Raw genomic sequence first — 18,337 nt, 5'->3', positions numbered from 1 at the left:
GATACGGGGCAGCCTGTCTGCTGTGCTTCTGGTTGGCTGTTTTCTCGAGAGAGCAGCCGAGCAGTCCAGCTGCTCTGTCAACAGAGTGGAGCTCTCTTCCAATCTGCTTTAGTGCATAGCCGCACTCTGTCGGCAGACATTTTGTTGGATAATCTCTTTCGACAGAAACATCTGTCAGCAGACACTTTTAGCGTAGCCGTAGCCCATCTGTTTGACAAATATAACAGAATAATTTTCTGTTGAAATATTCAGTTGTATCTGTGATGGGTTGGCAAAACATATTTCCTCGCCCTACTCCTTATTTCAGGTAAAATTCTCCAAGCCAACTTTTCTCTCACCCAGGTGTAATAGCTTCTCCCCTCACCAGTGTTCTTTGTTTCCAGGTCTCTCATTGTTTCCTCTTGTGGAGGGGAGCACTTTATCAAGTCAGCTGAAGACAATCATGGTTTGCCCCCATTAAATAGAATTTCCCTGAGCTGGGAATGCTTTTTTCAATTCCCACCCTTGACCCCAGAAGAATACAGAATTCAAGATGCACTAGAACACCGGGTGGCATGGTCATGTGTCTTTGTAGGGCCAACCACAGTTTGGGCTTGCAAGAAATCCAAAACCATTTACAGATCATTTTCTTGAGCACCGGGCCATTAAGTTCCTTAAGTATCACTAATGACTTTCATTGAAAGAACTAGATTAATAAGGACAGACACATAGCCCTATTAGTCTGTATTCTATGAAAACAAAAAAAGCAGTTATGTAACACTTTAAAGACTAGCAAAATAATTTATTAGGTGATGAGCTTTCATGGCACAGACCCACTTCTTCAGATCATGCTGGTATGTTGCTGGTATGGCTGTGATCTGCAGCTTAGAGTTGAAGGACAGAGCCCAAAACAAGAGCTTGATGTGTTACGACCCACACATCTATGTAACCTTTCAGTTTCTGCTCCATGAGCTTGATTCGTTGGCATAATGGACTGAACTTTATGCCCCAGAGCCCGCTGTGTTTTCAGCCACTTCCATTGACAATTTAAGTACCATGTTCTATTCTTATTACTACAGCAGTATATTGATTTTTTATCTAAATTCTGTACAAATTTCCATATCAGACCTTTGTCCTTTCAGAGGCAGACCATCTCTTATCTTGTGCACAGCATTATTCCTTTGATACGTGATCTGAAAATTCAATTATAAAACCAATTTCTGATTTTGTGAGATTTACAAGGGAGACATTAAACTTTGATTAAGTTAGAATTCCCTCTTGACTGATCAACAGTGAAACTGAAATGAAGTTGCATTTTAATAGCTTTGCTGCGTTCTGATGCATGAGCGGCATCTTACTTGCAACGCTGTTGACCAAAGAAGAGAACCCTAAATCCTAACCAATGAAACAAACTACTTCTGTCATTTTAAAAATAAATATTTAACAGGCATGGTATGAAAGTGCTGCGGGATCACCCATTCAAAACAGATGTGAAGAGGCAACAGTGTGATTATAAAGAGTCACTTCACATCAGTGATGGCCGGAAGAAAACCCCTGAAAGCAAATAACCAATGATTGTGGATGAGTTTATATTCAGATCAAGCTGCAGACTTCCCAGTTCTGTGGAGTTTCACAGTACAGTTCTGGTGTTCAAACTCTCCAACAGGTCTAAGGGGCTGAAGCCTGCAAAAGGTCATCATCCTATCATCCCCGGGGAGAACACCAGCGTGATCACAACTAGATTCTAGCATCTATTCTTAATTGTTCCTCTCTTCTTCAGCATTCCCTAGATTGTTCACCCATCATGGACAGGTAAAAATCAGCACAGAGAAAGACCTTCTGCAGGGAGGTGAAGGATGAGAGGCAGAGAAGGGCAAAAGCACAAGATCTTAGTAGAGGAATAAAATATTTTTAAGACAGCAGCAAGGATGACCAATGCAAACGTATGCAAATTTAATGGGGGGAGGGGTTGTTGAAGGTGTTGGCAGCTATGTGGCTGTTCCATTGTGGGGCTGGTAAGAGCATTTTAACCAGAGATCTGTGCTGGATAAGAAAGATCTCACAAATACAAAGCCCCTGGTGTTCAAGCAATCGTCACTGACTCTCTGCTTTATCACAGACGTATTTCTATTTTCACATCCAATTGAAAGAAAATTGGATTGCCATAGCCCATTTCTGTCTTGGGCTTGTTTGAGCTGTTTCCCAGTGAAAGTTCTTCCGAGGGGAGGAGTGGAATTGGTGAACCGATGTCACTGGGGGGAGCCTGGGATGACTGCATAGATAGGTCAGATGGACAATAGCCCTGATATTGTGTGTGATGTGATCACATGGAATGCAGACACCCGCCCTTTGTTGTGTTGTATTTGCTCCACTCCTGCATTCCTGCCACCCCAAAACACCCGTTCACCTCAGTGGCGGATTGTGTAGGGTCAGGCCCACTGAGGTCAGACTTATCAAATCAGTCACGAGTTAGAAAGTAATGAGCGTTCGTTTCACCGAGGGTTCGGGGTTGCATTAAGGCAGCGCAGAGAAACCTGTTCCGAACTCTAACCTACACACCTTGTGGAGCCAGGCTTTCCTTTGGCAGAAGATGACATTCCGGGACCTGCTGTGTCCAAAGCAGGGGCACGACAGAGACAACTACAGATCACTAGTATGGCAGGCTTCCTTGCCTTGCCCTGGGATACAGATGGGGTGCGTCTACACTTGCATTCCTCTTTCGAAAGAGATATTGCAAATGAGGGAAATTGAAAATGCAAATGAGGTGCACATTTGCATATTTGGCTCCTCATTTGCATATTCCCTTTATTTAATGGGAAGAAGGATTCTTTCGATGTTGGGGTTTACTTTGGAAAGCGCAGCATCTACACTGGTTTTCTTCTTTCAAAAGAAGCTCTTTTGAAATAAGAATATGCAAATGAGGTGCCAGATATGCATATATGCACCTCATTTGCATTTTCAATTTCCCTCATTTGAAATACCTCTTTCGAAAGAGGAATGCAAGTGTAGATGCACTCATGATGTTTCACAACCCCAATTAAATGCCCATGAACTCTAGGGCTGTGTCTACACGTGCCCCAAACTTCGAAATGGCCATGCAAATGGCCATTTCGAAGTTTACTAATGAAGCGCTGACATGCATATTCAGCGCTTCATTAGCATGCGGGCGGCAGCGGCGCTTCGAAATTGACGAGCCTTGCCGCCGCGCGGCGCGTCCAGACGGGGCTCCTTTTCGAAAGGACGCCACCTTCTTCGAAGTCCCCTTATTCCCACGAGCTCACGGGAATAAGGGGACTTCGAAGTAGGTGGCGTGCTTTCGAAAAGGAGCCCCGTCTGGACGCGCCGCGCGGCGGCAAGGCTCGTCAATTTCGAAGCGCCGCTGCCGCCCGCATGCTAATGAAGCGCTGGATATGCATGTCAGCGCTTCATTAGTAAACTTCGAAATGGCCATTTGCATGGCCATTTCGAAGTTTGGGGCACGTGTAGACGTAGCCAAGAAGATGGGTCTTAGGGATGGGGTGACCATCCAGCCCGTTTTTCCCAGGACAGGCCCTTATTTAAGCTGTTTCACAGGCATCCCAACTTTTTTTAAGAAAATAGGCAAATTGTCCCATATTTTGTGGGGCTCCTGTTCCCCTGACACCCTGTGTTTTGGGGTGGCAGCCTCTCCTGCCAGGAGCTCCTCTGCTGGGTGGCTGACCTGTTCCCCGAGCTCTGCACCTTGTGGCAGCAGCTCCTGCTGCAGGGGAACTCCTCTGAGAGGCAGCTGCCCCATTCCCTGGCACCCCATGGTGGCAGCCGCTGCTGCCACAGAGGCCTCCGTGGCAGTTGGCTTGCTTTCTAGTCTCCCATGCCTCAGGAAGGCAGCTCCAGCTTCATTCTCTGCCTCCCATCTCCAGGAGGCTTTGGAACACCACTCCCCCCCATCCCTGGTGCCTCACCTTGGAGCAGCAGCCCTCATCACCAAGGAGCCCTGACATGGGACAGCAAATGTCTTTGGAGGTCAGTGTCCCATATTTGCCATAGGGCAACGTGGTCACCCTCCTTAGGTGGTCTACTTAGGTGCTCTACATAGGGCAACGTGGTCACCCTACTTAGGTGGTCTTCTTAGGTGCCCTACATAGGGCAACGTGGTCACCCAATTTAGGCACTGTGGGCAGGGAGCGACCTGCTGTTCCTTTCTTTTAAATGAATATAGGCCCTGGAAAGGCTCTGGATTGATTAGTTTGGAGACAAGTCATCTACCTGCCCGTTTACACAGAATTCTTTACACCATGCTCCTCAGTGAGTCCATCTCAGCATCTCTGTTCCACCCCAGGATTAACCCAGGCATATGCAGTGCCCCACCTATGTGCTGGCTCTTTGCCAAAAAGAGAAACATCTGACTGGGAGAGGGGAGAGTCAGGTCTTTACGGCTCATCCAGTTTTTTGTGCCTCTCTTAGATTGACGCTAAGGTGACCCTTGGATGGGAAAGAGCTTTAAAGGTCTTAAACAAAGCAGCATGGCAGGTCTGGGACAAAACAAGGAAGAGAACCCGAAGCTTCTGGCTCCCAGTCCCTGCTGTGCTCACCCTGAAGTGGTGCTATAGAGCAGAATAATAAATGCCATCTTTTAAATATAGCTAATGCTTGCAGATGGTATTGAACTCTGTCTCCTGAGCTCTATTGCTTCCAACCTGTAAGAGAGTGAAAGTGAGACCATCTGTCCCAGAACTTCCATGCAAAGGAAGATTCCTTCAGGGGTTTCTATCCATGAAAACTAAAGCACTGATGCAGGAGATAATGAAGTAAAACTGAAAATGATTCCTTGTCCTTTTCTCCTTCTTGATATTACTTTAAATAACAAAAGTCTAAGATATTTGATTTTCATGATATTGAAACCCTTGATTGGAGTGGATCTAATTGGCTGGACTTCTTGCTGCACTCTCTTCATGAAAATCTGAAATATACCAAAAACGTCCCCTGAAAGTGGCCCTAATATTGCTCTGATTAATAAGATCTTTGGAAGAATAATTCCTACCTGATCAAATAGAGAAGGAATCACCAAGGAGTTCCATTTGGACCATGACACCGATGTTATTAATAAAGCTCCTGATAAGTCTAGTGAGGTTAGTAATCATATCATATCACAGAACTGGAAGGGACCTCAAGAGGTCATTGAATCCAGTCTCCTACCTTCTCAGCCGGATCCCTTTCTGCTCTTCTGAATGCTTTTCTGAAGGTTGTTGCCATCGAGATTGAAGCTCCATTGATTCTTTGTTATTTAAAAACTATCATAGTGACACCAATGGATCCAGATAATAAGTATTATTTCACACAAAAGTTGAATGGATGGTGCTTCATTTAAACTTTAATATGGAGTACAGTACTTTTGAGATTTGCTCTGGGCTATATGTGCCTACACCTCAGTTTCTTTTGATAGTTTTCATCTTTAATTTTGCTACTATAAAGTACCTGTACTAGCACAAAAATGATGTCTTATGGTTTCTGCACTGGGCGCTAGAGCAGAAAGCTGGCAGGGACTATTATTTACAATTATCATATTTGGGGGTAAGAACTATAGGAACTTAGCAAATCTTTTCAAGCCAATGTCTGATAGAAACATCTAATATAAATTTAATGATCCCGAAGTTGCTCTAGCTTACGTTCCTATAAGAAAGGCCGTACTGAGCCAGACCAAAGTATCCTGTCATTAAGCCGTGGCCAATGGCAGATGCTTCACCTATTTTAGAGACTTATGCCTATTTTGTTCTGATGTAGTGCCATTGACTTCACCTGAACTGTTCCTGCTATAAATCTTTGTGAAATCAGAATCAGGCCCAATATGCCATAAGAAGCCATGTTTATTGACGTTGCCCCACTTGTGGAGATGAGTTATTCTGTGCCCCTCATACAAAGTATTTCGGAACACTTTTCGGCGAGAACAGAGTGCTCGCACTGCAAGTGAAGGCTTCCATTTATTTAGAACATCCACTTAAGGTCATGTTGGACCACTGGGGCCATCGTTGTATAGCACAGGACATCAGATTCTACTCTGTGAGTCCTAAAATGGATATAATTATTTGTCCCTACTATTTAAGTGAACATCACTGGACCCAGCTGGGATGGGCCCAAAATAAACGTGTGGAAAGAAACGCCATTTATCCTTGAAAAAATCTGAAGATGAACTTGACAGCCCAGGCCTGTCTCTAACCAGCAACAGTACAAATTTGCCCCATTTCAACAGGAACGGGGCTTCAAGCATATTCTGGAGAGGTCTGTTAGCACAGAGGGGGGTTTCCATGCTTCTCCAGTCCTTGCTTGCCATGGAATTTTTGTAGAGCTGTCCTAGGATCCTCAAAGGGCCAAATTTGGGGTAAGACAATGAGTGGAATTGAACTCCTTTACTCTGTGTCTGAGTTTCACTCACCGAGCACATAGGATTCTGCATACAGACCGCATAATTAAGGAGAGTTAACTTACGGTCCTCTTTTTGAAGTGTTTTTGTTGATGTACTATTCCAGGCTTTTTGACTCTGACCATTTGAAATAATAATTTCCTGAATGATTAAACAGTGCATCTTCTCCTTTAATGGATTCCTTTCAATGAAAATGCATTCATATTTAGGTAGGACAAATGTTTCAGAATGCTTTTAAATTTGCATAGCAAGCTGGCACAGCTACCATCTTACCACAATAAAGATGATGAAGAAAGCAGTCTTTGCAGCACCATGGAAATATTTACAAACACACGTTGAAAATCCTGGTTGGCTTACCAAGAGAGGTGGTGGAATCTCCATCCCTAGAGGTTTTTAAGTCCCATCTTGACAAAGTCCTGGCTGGGATGATTTAGTTGGGATTGTTGCTGCTTTAGGCAGGGGGCTGGACTAGATGACCTCCTGAGGTCTCTTCCAACCCTAGGATTCTATGATTACCCACGTGGGTAAATGAAAACAGTTAACATTAAAATGGAAGAGTTACCTTAAAGGTGGAAGTTACTAAATCAAGTGACGTTGCTGTTGTTGTTGTTGTTTGTGATAGTAAACACAACCCAAAAAGAAATTGCAATTTGGGGTGGGGAGAGGGAGGTTGCAGGAATTGATTTAACCAAAAGAGTATAAAGATCTTACTTGGGGATGCAGTGTTGTCCAACAGAGAGAACTTTACATTGAAGTTCAGGAGATGTAGATTAAATGACCACTCACCTTTCATGTGACTTTACATCTGTCTGTCAGTTTATCTCTCTGTGCCTCTGTTCTCCCTCCCACCTTGTGTCTGTGTTTTTTCTATTGCAAGATCTTCAGAGCCATGTTTGTACAACACTCTCGTATTCTGTTCTGCATTGAGGGAAATACATGTTGTACATGCGCCCAGATCTCTGCCTGGGAATATTTTAAATAACTCTAAATAGGCATGTGGAACAAACAAATGTAATTGCAGAGCTGTATATCTCTTAGGCCTTATGACACAGAAAGCCAGATTGTTCGTGTACCTGGTGGCATTTACTAAAGCAATAAGTAGGCTCAGCATGTAGTCCAAGTGGACTTTACACTCCTAAATACCTTTGAGGCCCTGATGCCTCTTGAAAGTCATTGGAAGTTAGACACTTGGTTCGCTTGGATACTTTGGTTCCCCCTGAAGGAGTTCACTCAGTTTAAGTTAGAACAGCTCAGGGTGTCTCCACCTGGCATTCTGTTTGCTACAGAAGACTAACTGTACAGCAGTACACAGCAAGGAAACCAAAGACATGCAGCTGACATCTTGCCATTTATTTCTACACGATCTGGGAGGCTCCCTTTACCCGGAGAGTACTTTTGGTCAGCTGTAAGACCCCTTTATGCCGCCAAGTGGCATAAAGAGAGTAACTGAAAACCAGGCCCATTATTTACAAAACTGGTGTAGAGTAGACAGCTGTAGGTATAATGAGTTTGTACATCTAGCACAGCCATGGAGATACGTCCTGTGGTATGACATGACCTTCTTCTGATACACTCAACACAATATACGTTGTATTTCTCTTGATAGTGGGAGCAGTCTCTACTACCTGGTGGCTTGGCTTTGCTCCTCCACTTGTACGTTAAGCATGTGTACCAACCTCATGAAAATAGAATTCTAGCAAATGCACTTAACCAATGTTTGGAGTCATTTTAGCCTGTACCTTCTAGAGCTGTTTCCTCTTCAGATGTCATAAGCTAAATTGGTATCAGTACTTGGAAGGGAGATCTCCAAACGGGAAGCATTTTCCAAGGTGAAAATGAGGTTTATGCAGGATGCAGCTTGAGCTATTCATATGTAGCACCTCAACAAGTCAATACGTGGCACAAGACACATTTATCCGCTGAAGGTATTGTCTTGGCATACAGATGTAAAACTCAGATCTTGATCACTTGTGGTCTCGAGAGGGCTAGTGGCACTTTTTGTAAGAATGGAGTGGAGTCTACAGCAGTGCTTTGGCCAGATTGCAATGTGTGTGTAATTACATTCTGCCTCTCTAAATGTCTCTTGCGGTTTCTATTAGCTACAAAAAGGCTTAAAGCAACAGAGCAGCTCCAGTCAGTGGCACTGCATTGGTGTTAATAAAAGGAGAATCTGGCACACACCTCTTTTTTCACTGCCCTTGCTAAACTGCTGTGCAGCTGTTACTGGCTCATTTTAAGTTGCCTCTGCGTTCCATTCTGGAGGCGGCTGCATTTCAGCCGTGGGCGAAGGGGCTGCTCTGTTGAAGATGAGCCGCTTATAAAGTTATATGGGATTAACTACATAGACTTCGTGACGTGGGATATTTTCGTTAAACCTCCAGTCCTGTAAGTGACAAGTAACTTCAGAAATTCCCAACCTGTCTCAAAATGTAGCGGCTGCAGAGAGGCAAATTAGTCATTTTGGGCTCTAAACATTTAACGTCTGCGCTAAAACTGAGGAGCCGTGGGAATGACAGAGAGAAGAGGAATCAGAATGCAACTGAGGTCAAGGGGCCAGATGCTCAGCTGAGGTAAAGTAGCACCATGCGAATGAATTCTAGGAAGCAAGGCCAGTTTACGCCATCCAGGGCCATCTAGAGTTTCTCTAATTGAACAACATTAAAGACCTATCAGTGTGATCTTTTAAATATTTAAACTGAAAGTCAACAGTGATTCTTCTTTAATTTTGGTACTGAGCAGAGTTTAAAACCAAGGCAAGAAATCTGACTTCCAACATGTTGCCCACAGACACCTCCGGGGAAGTGAAAGGAACAGCTTTGGATTTTTCTCCTTTGTGGGGTGTGGGGGAGGAGGGCCCTTTGGAAAGACAGAAAGCTGGGCGTTGCCAAAGAGAGAGAGGAGAGACTACCAAATATGGGCCATGCTGTGCCTTTAAGGAGATCCGTGGAGAAGATCTTTTCCTGCGAGCTGAGGCGTCAATAATATGGACAGGAAATGAAACAGTCAGGCCTCTCCTCGCTGTTTAGAGCTCTCTGCTCTTTCTGAGGGCTAGCAAGCGTGAAGCAGAATCACTCGCGCTGTCCCCTTGTCCCATGGGCATCAGACCCAGGTAGCATCCTGCATGTCTCCAGTCACAGTGCTGGCATTCCAGACCGGCACAAGTGCTCTGTCTCTCGAGCTCTCTGTTCTGTTTGATTAGCTCCTCTTCTCCTGGCTGCTGAGGGAGCACGTGGCAGAACTGGCCACTTGCTTCTGGAAAAGCTGAATAAAGGAAAGTCGGATTGTGGCAGGGATAAGAGAAACATGCTGCTGTTAAATCAATGGCCTCTTTGCCAGCCTCTGTGGCTCCCAAGAAAAGAGGTTTACAGGAAACTTAATTCCGATAGGCCAACCAGAAAGGGAAGGAATTTTCAGCAAGGCCTGTTGGTCCAGAGAGAGAAGCTCGGAGGACAGTTGAAAACTTGACACTGTGGTAGCTTGGGAAGGATCTGATAATTGTCTGCTCCTTTGGATCTTGCCTTGGGTCTTTGCAGTGAGGTCATGCCATGTGGAGGGGCCGGAGGGTGGTGGACAACGTTCACAGCTGTGTCTTGTGTATTGTGTGGCTTTGGGGAACAAGGTGTCGAGGGCTGGCTTTGAATCAGAACCACTGCAATGTACGAACGGAGTCAGTTCCTAAGCTCTCCTTTTCAGGCCCTCTCTGCACTTTAACTGACCGTTCTGTGAGCAATTAAAAGACTTTCTAGTAGAAGTAATTTTATGTATAAGCACAGCATTCAGAAAAAGATTGCATGGGATTTTCAAAAGAGCCTATCTCACTTAAGACCCATGTCACATTAAAAAGTGTCACTGAAAGTTACTTAGGTATTTCTAGTAATATAGGTTGAATCTCTCTTGTCCAGCACCCTCAGGACCTGACCCAGGCCGGATGAGAGACTTTGCCAGCCCACAGGAAGTCAATTCTCATTACCAACATTTCCACTTCTTATAGAGCTCTTAGAAGACATTTAGGGGGTAAATTACAGCTAAGGAAGAGCCCAGAACACTGAGAGCCAGGACTGGTGTTATGCGACCACGGGAATCTTGGCCACAACCGTGACAAACGTTTGTCTGGCTAACTAAAATCATGCCAGATTACGAATGTTGCCGGATGAAAGAGTTCTGAATTAGAGAGGTTCAATCTGTAGTGTCCATTGGGATGACATTGGATTAATATTTCACCTCCACTCCACTGACCCTGTGCCGGACCTCTTCATAGTCACATAAGCTGGGTCTACAGTACAGAGTTCTGTCGGCAGAAGTCACTGTCGACAGATATTTTCCGACAGAGCCTCTGTCTACAGAACATGTCCGCACTTAATAGGGGCTTCTCCGTCGACGTCCTCTGTCGACAGAGAGCAGCCAGACTGCCCAGCCCGCTGTCAACAGAAGAGCCATCCGGAAGCTCTGCAAACAGGGCAGCCCAGTGAACCAGAAGCTCTCTCTGTCGACAGAAGACACACACCCCCAGGTCCCGCCCCTGGAGCATCTACACTATTTTTTGTCAACAGAATCTGTTGACAGAGGCGCTGTGTCTCGTATGGTCAAGACAGAACTCTGCCGGGGAAATTGCTACATTCTGTTGACAGAGTCTCGACAGAATGCAGTTGTAGTGTGGACACTCCCTAGTTTTGTCGACAGAAGGTCTCTTCTGTCAGCAAAACTTTGTAGTGTACACATAGCTATAGAGCTTATTTTAGTCTGTTCAGCAACCTCAGAGGTTTTGCTAAAGGGGAGAGAACACTAAAAATAAAGTGATCTAGTTTATGAATCAAAATAATGCCTTTTATCAAGTTTGAAGGTATTGTTGTTTTTGAAGTTCTGTCTTCATCTGTTTTATGAGAGGGAAAAAACAGGGCAGACTGTGCTGATTGTAAATACAAATAAATATTAATAATACATCAAATGGGTTGACAGACAAAAGGGAAATTGCTAGGTCTCATCAGTTCTTGGGTGGGACTCAGGGTTAATATCAGACTTTCTTTCTTTTCTTTTCTGCCCATGTTCTTTCTCTTGCCCTCAGAGAAGAGCCTTGTCGATTTCCTTTGCGAAGCTGGAGTGGTATGCTCTGTCTTGAAATCACAGACCTTTTGCTTTTAACTGCAATCTGTTGAAAATGAAGAGCCATGTATTTAACCCTGGCATCTAATTTTGCCTGTCAACAACCACATTTACATCTGTGACTGCATGCATACATCTAGCAAGTTAGCCCTGATTTGTTAAAGCACTTACAGCAACTTCTTAAGTGTAATGCTTCAGTTTCAGTGAAGTCCATGGGTTAAAGTTAAGCAAAGCTTAAGAGCTGTGCTGATTTGGGGTATATGCATTATCATCTCTGCATGTGGCCACTGGTGCAAAACTAGACAGAGACATATCCTACAGGTTGGATTTTCAAAAGCATTCAGCATTGGCCTAAAATGGCTGCCACTGACATCAATTTCCCATTGGTTCCAGTTGAAACAGGGTTAGACAGTTTCATATTCTGAAGAATTTGGCGGTCCACTTTGAATGAATGATGCCACAACAATGGGTGAGTTATTGTAAACATTTCGATAGGCAAATCGCTGCCGCGAATTCACTTGTATCTCCGGGTGTTTTGCATTTACTGCACAGAAAGAGCTCACAAGGGTTGTTACTGACACTGGTGCTGTTGTTCATCGCATGGGACAGACCCCTGGGCCAGATTCTGATGGTGGAATTCCAGATTAATTCATTGGAATTACTCCAGTTTTGAACCGCTGTTCGTAAGACAAAGGAGAAGACAAGCCTTTATCTCAAAACTTGCCAGAAGTCACCCTGTGCTTATTGTAGCTATCTGGATAATGAATAAGTAACCAACACTGGGTGCAGACAGGTTAACTCTCCACATGGCATGGAGCAAACAAGGAATAATTCACGCGGAAACCTGAGCCAGCAATACTCAATTCTGCAAGTCTGTTGCTCAGGTTGTATTGATTGCAAGTGGGGTATAAAGTATAGACTTGAGTCAAATAAAATGCTTTCACATTAGGCAACATATTGACTACAAAGCTCTTCATCATCAGAAAGAGCCCATGGGGAAAAGGCGAGTGAGCACAGGATGGCTGGAACAGCAGGAAGGTGAGAAAAGTTCGTGTGGAGATCTTTAGCAAAAGGAACCAAATGGAGAAGGAAAAAGAGAACATGGAGCCAGGCAGAAGAATTCTCCCAAGCTGGTCACCTGAGTATGAAGCATCAGCAGGGCCCAGACTGGCCTGTTATGTTTGGTGGGCTTCAGCTCAGGGCCTAAATGTGCCCTTCTGAAACAATTAAAAGGCTGGGCAGCTCACTGTGCTTTCAAGGAGACGTGGCAGTGTAAGTGAAAGAGCCTGGGGAGAAGGTAGGCTGATTTCGCCTCTTGCACTGGTGCAAGCCTTTTCACGTCAAGCCTGATCACTAGGAAGGTTGAGATCATGGGCCTGCTTCCACATTCTGCTGTACCTTGAGCCATCACTCTTACAGAAGTGCCGAGAGGGCACAGCATACTACTGTTTAGACCACTGCGCACCCACTTTGCCCAGGGATAAATGACTAGACAATGTTCCAGACAACAGAGAACAGCTCTGCCGAGTTATATTGAGCAAAGAGGCTGGGGTGCAAGACACGGTCCCTCACCCTGAGCACCCAGGCAGCAGCTGGACGAAAAAAAGCTGCCAAAGTGCTCACCAGAGTGCAGGACTGTGTGAGACTCCTGTGATTGCTGGCACTGGACACACTAAAGGAGGAAGGGAGAAGAAGAGCTGGAGAAGGAAGGAGTAGGCTCAATCCACAGCATGTTCTCTCTGTACCTGAGACCCAGACTTCCCTGCTGGAGCAGCGCAAACTGTAGAGGCTCCTGCACTAAGCTCCCTCAGGTCCCTGGTTTAAGTCAACCTGTGGGCCATGAGACAGTAGGGAAGAGCTGGCTTCAGCACAGACCGTGGCTCAGTGAGGGTACAATGCATCCCATTGAACCCGGACAACATCCACGCTGGTGGCGTGATGTCCAGCTCAGTCAACATACCCATGCTTGCTGTGACTGAGGCAACCCTCCAGGAAACGGCAGCAGGAGGGGCTAGCTTCCCCAAGGATTAGCTCGTCTGGAAGCCTGGGTACGCGCTCAAAGCAGCTGGCTGATCCTTCCACGCACGAGCTCAGTCACACCTAACGCGTGTACATCTACCAAGCTGGAAATAACTCTTCCAACTCCGGTGGATGCAAGGAGGACTTTCCCATCCAAATATTTCAGGTGTAACATTCTGCCTTATCCCTGGGACTCTAATTAATAGGCGGGATGCTTTCTATGGGCCTGGCCTGAGAGATTCAGCCAATGAGGAGGAAGGGCAGGGCCTCCCATTTGGCCTTGCTGGGGTGTGTAATTAACAAGGCTGCTCTGTAGCAGATGGACAAGTTATGGGAGTCCAGAAGGATTTAAAATCAAGGGCAAGCTGCAGTCCTGTCTGGGAGGCTCCCAGGAGGGCAGCTGTCCTGGCCAGTGCTTTGTTTTTAACTAGCGAAGGTCTCTAAGCATGGTAGTTTTTTAAAAGTAGCTATTTGTGCCCTCCTGCTCCCACCCAGTCAGCAGCAGTTGGGCCTTGCATTTCATTGGCATGGGGCTGTGCCTACCTTTGCCTTTCTGTGCTCTGTGCAGCCAGTCTTGGCTCAATCAGCTTTTCTCTTTCCTGGCCCAGGCCTCTCCCCGGCAGATTTTTTGTTGTCGTCACTCTATTCATTTTCCATAGGCTGCCTTCATTGTCATGGTCTTTCGCAGCTAGGAGACAAGCTGTTGCCTTGGTAACTAAGCCCCTTAGATGTTTGGAGTCTCAGGGATCACTGCATCTGCTCCAGAGTAATTTTAGGTTATTGTTATTAGCCAGACAAAGATGCAGCAGGCTGGTAGCTAATGGAGAAAGTAGCCATGGGAGATAGAGGGGAGGGGGACATGTCTTTCTGGCACCAGGCACTCCCAGTGGGCATCCTTCCCCTCCTCCCCCGCCTTCAGTGCGCCACTGACTTCATGTCTGCACAAGCAATTGCATCTCCTGAGAATACAACTCAGCCCTGGGTGTTATTGGGAGCTGAACAGAGAGTGCTTAGCATCCTCCCTCTGGAACCTGAGACATTGCAATGCAAAGGAAAGAGGCAAATCACCAACTACACAGGCGTGATACTCAGACCTCAGTGGTTCAGGAGCCAAATTAGCAATCAAGGAGTCAGAGCCGCGTGAATGTATTGTTTTGTTTACTATAATACTGTATATTCACATTTAAATGCAGGATGGGGAAATGTTTTGTCTGCGTGTCCATGTGTGTTTCATTCTCGCAGAAAAATGGCCAACCAAATACTCTTATTTTATCAACTACAGTTGGTTCAGATTGTAACAAGAGCACCCTGATTTGGTTAATCGTTTGAACTGGTTAATAATTAACCAGCCAGTGTTTGAAGGAGCCACAGAAGATATATTAAAGAGTCATTTGTGACTTGTAGGCCTTAGTTTGAGTAACACAGCTCTACTGTACCGCCCAGCTCGTTATCTTCTAAAGAACAGCTAGCTGCAAAACAAACATGGCCCACGCTCTTCTCTTGCTTCTACTGAGCTTACGTCTCTACAGTTCTGATGTGCTGCTCCTGATTTGTACCTGTGTGTCACTGAGCGGAGACCCGGGACCCAGGTGCTCGTTGCCATGCAGGGGTTAGAAAGTTTTGTTCTCCTGTCTCCCACACTGACAATCTGGGGCTCAGGAGAAGAGATGGAGATGCTGGGAGAGGTGACGGGGAAGGAGAGCAGGGAGTAAAGTGGAAGGTGAAGGGGAGGATGAGCGGGGCGTGAAGGAAAGCCAGGGCAGAGAAGGAAGGGCGTCAGGACTAGATCAGGGTCGTTTTTAAAGTAAGTTCTAAATTCACCGAATACTGCTCTTTTCGCAGCACAGGAACTATTCCAGCAAGAACGTCCCTTCACATCAACGTGCAGAACGTTTTGTTTCACCCAGAACAATGTTTTCAAAGATTTTAATTTGTGAGAAAAACTTATTTTTGCTACAAAGCAATTTGGATTGGGAAACTAACCAATTTTATGATTATTATTGTTTATTTTAATTTTTCACTTTGGCCACCAAACTAAAAGCAGGTACAAGTTGAACTGCTCCAGTATGACACTCTCTTGTTAGCCAGACGCCCGCTTATCGTGGGCATGGCCAGGTTCCCCATGGTCCCATAAAGTTTGTTTCCGGCCACCAGTCCTGGCTGTCAGTGTTCTGTGCTGTTATTTTTCTTTAATTTACCCCTAAATGTCTTCTAAGAGGCCAGTAAGCAGTGGGAGTGTTGGTAATGTGGTACGAAATGTTGACCTCCTGTTGTCCTGCAAATTCTCTCATCCGCTACTGGTCAGGTCCTGAGTGTGCTGGATGAGAGAGGTTCAACCTGTATTCACTCAGCCCTAGTCAAATGATCTGGGTCCTGCTGTGGTTTCCCAGACACACAGAGCATATACTTTCAGTGAGAATGTGCTTTGTTTTAGATTAAGATAACAACAGCAAGGAAACTGTCCATGAGTGTGGGTGTGCCTGGACCACCAAGATGGATGCCTGCCTCAGTCCTTAGCTTTGTAAAAGGTGCGCTACAGAGAAAACAAAGACATTGCAGTGACATAGTAAATACACCACAGCTGAGCCCTTCGACACTGTGCAGATGATTTTGACATCGAGTTCCCATTATTTCGATGGAAATTGGGCCTGCAAATCCATTAGATAACTCTGAATATCTGTCGACCAGTTCTATTGGCAGTTCTGGTGTGTCCAATGCAAGATGTTCGGATCCTATCATCGCAAATCTTCTAAAAATGGTCGATAATCAGGTCTTTGTTTTGAAATTACTCATAGAACCATGGACTTCATTCAGCCTTGAGCACAGCTCTTTTAGTTGTAAATAGATCCCCTCCATTTGCCTAGGAGCAGCAGAAATGCTTTCAAGGCCTTCTGCACTTGATGGCTACGTCTACACGTGCACCCAACTTCGAAATAACTTATTTCGATGTAGCAACATCGAAATAGGCTATTTCGATGAATAACGTCTACACGTCCTCCAGGGCTGGCAACGTCGATGTTCAACTTCGACGTTGCTCAGCCCAACATCGAAATAGGCACAGCGAGGGAACGTCTACACGGCAAAGTAGCACACATCGAAATAAGGGAGCCAGGCACAGCTGCAGACAGGGTCACGGGGCGGACTCAAAAGCAAGCCGCTCCCTTAAAGGGCCCCTCCCAGACACACTTTCATTAAACAGTGCAAGATACACAGAGCCAACAACTAGTTGCAGACCCTGTATATGCAGCACGGACCCCCAGCTGCAGCAGCAGCAGCCAGAAGCCCTGGGCTAAGGGCTGCTGCCCACGGTGACCACAGAGCCCCGCAAGGGCTGGAGAGAGAGTATCTCTCAACCCCCCAGCTGATGGCCGCCATGGAGGACCCCGCTATTTCGATGTTGCGGGACGCGGATCGTCTACACGTCCGTACTTCGATGTTGAACGTCGAAGTAGGGCGCTATTCCCATCCGCTCATGGGGTTAGCGACTTCGACGTCTCGTCGCCTAACGTCGATTTCAACTTCGAAATAGCGCCCAACACGTGTAGACGTGACGGGCGCTATTTCGAAGTTACTGCCGCTACTTCGAAGTAGCGTGCACGTGTAGACGCAGCCGATATGTGTTACACAACACCCCTCACAGATGAGAGATATGACTTGAGCTAGACTATTCACAAGCACAGACACACCACATGTGGATTTATGACTATGGCATTCAGAATATTGGCTTGACAGGACTATAGTCAATGTCCCCCCATTCACCTCTCAGTGCGCTCAGCCAATCCAAGCCATTCGTGCTTCCTCTTGGGTTTCCCATTGCCCTCTTCCTAAGCAAGCTTGCAGTATTGTTAGAGACAAGGGTGCAACTTTCCTAGTGGCAGTCTGGTCTAGGAACTAGGTCACTGGACTAGGCTCAGGAGCTGGTGGATGTTATTCCTGTCTACTGCTGGCTGCTCTTGAGTAAGTCACGTCCCCTCTTGATGCCTCAGTTTTCCCATCTATAATAAGGAGGACAGTGATGCCGAGCACTTTGTAAAGCACTTTGAGACCTCTGGGTGAATTGTGCCGTATTTGAGCTAGTTATTATTGTTGCAATTTTGAGTGAGTACCACGATCAATTACAGCGCTGCCCTTGCAAAGGCAGACACCTGTTACCTAATGAGGACCTTGCAAATTTTAAAACACCACTGTAGCCTGTTAACACTTTTGCAGCAGGGCCTTCCAAGTCCTGACTGTGGGCCCATTACTCTGTTAACAGTATACTGCCATCTGTGGAGTGTTAGGACTAGAGCTGTGGGCGACATTTCGAAAAACATCCATGTGGCTTAGGAATCGGGGTCCCATTTTCTAACGTGAGTTGAGCACTCCTTGGCCAGTGTTTTAGAAAAGAGCCATGGACTGAAAGGCGTGGCCCTTGGTGTGCTGAACAATAAATAACAAAGGGCTACACCCTCAGATGGCATTAACTATGGAACATGAATTCTTGCACTGAAAATTATTTGGCGAGCTGATCTGTCCATGAAATAGAGCATGAAGGGCCTGGCTACCTAAATACAGTGTTGAAAAATGGCTTTAAAGCAAATGGGCTTGACTGGTCAGAGTTTTCAGGATTTTTCAGCCTGTTCAAAAAAGGGGACCAATTCTTCCTTGTCTCAGCAGTTGCTGCATTGGGCTCTACTCTGGTCTGGTGTGGGTTGGTATTTCAAGGAGCTGAAAGGCAGTTGTGTTTGAAGTCATAGTCAGAAAGTACAGTTCCGATCTCACTTTTACCAGAGTAATACAAAGTAAATTCACTGAAGTAATTCCAGTTACACTAGTATAAAACAGCCCTAAGTGGGACTAGGA

General features: G+C 45.7%; 1 protein-coding gene across 3 annotated transcripts in view; it reads left to right on the top strand.

Annotated features, from left to right (window-relative positions):
- Positions 1–18,337, top strand: part of GNAO1 (G protein subunit alpha o1) — a 362,264-nt gene that overhangs the window by 199,301 nt on the left and 144,626 nt on the right. The gene's annotated exons all lie outside the window — the stretch shown is intronic.

The sequence above is a fragment of the Carettochelys insculpta genome, chromosome 14 (genome assembly GCF_033958435.1).
Source record: "Carettochelys insculpta isolate YL-2023 chromosome 14, ASM3395843v1, whole genome shotgun sequence".
Lineage (NCBI taxonomy): Eukaryota > Metazoa > Chordata > Testudines > Carettochelyidae > Carettochelys > Carettochelys insculpta.
This window is presented reverse-complemented; position numbering and strand designations above follow the sequence as displayed.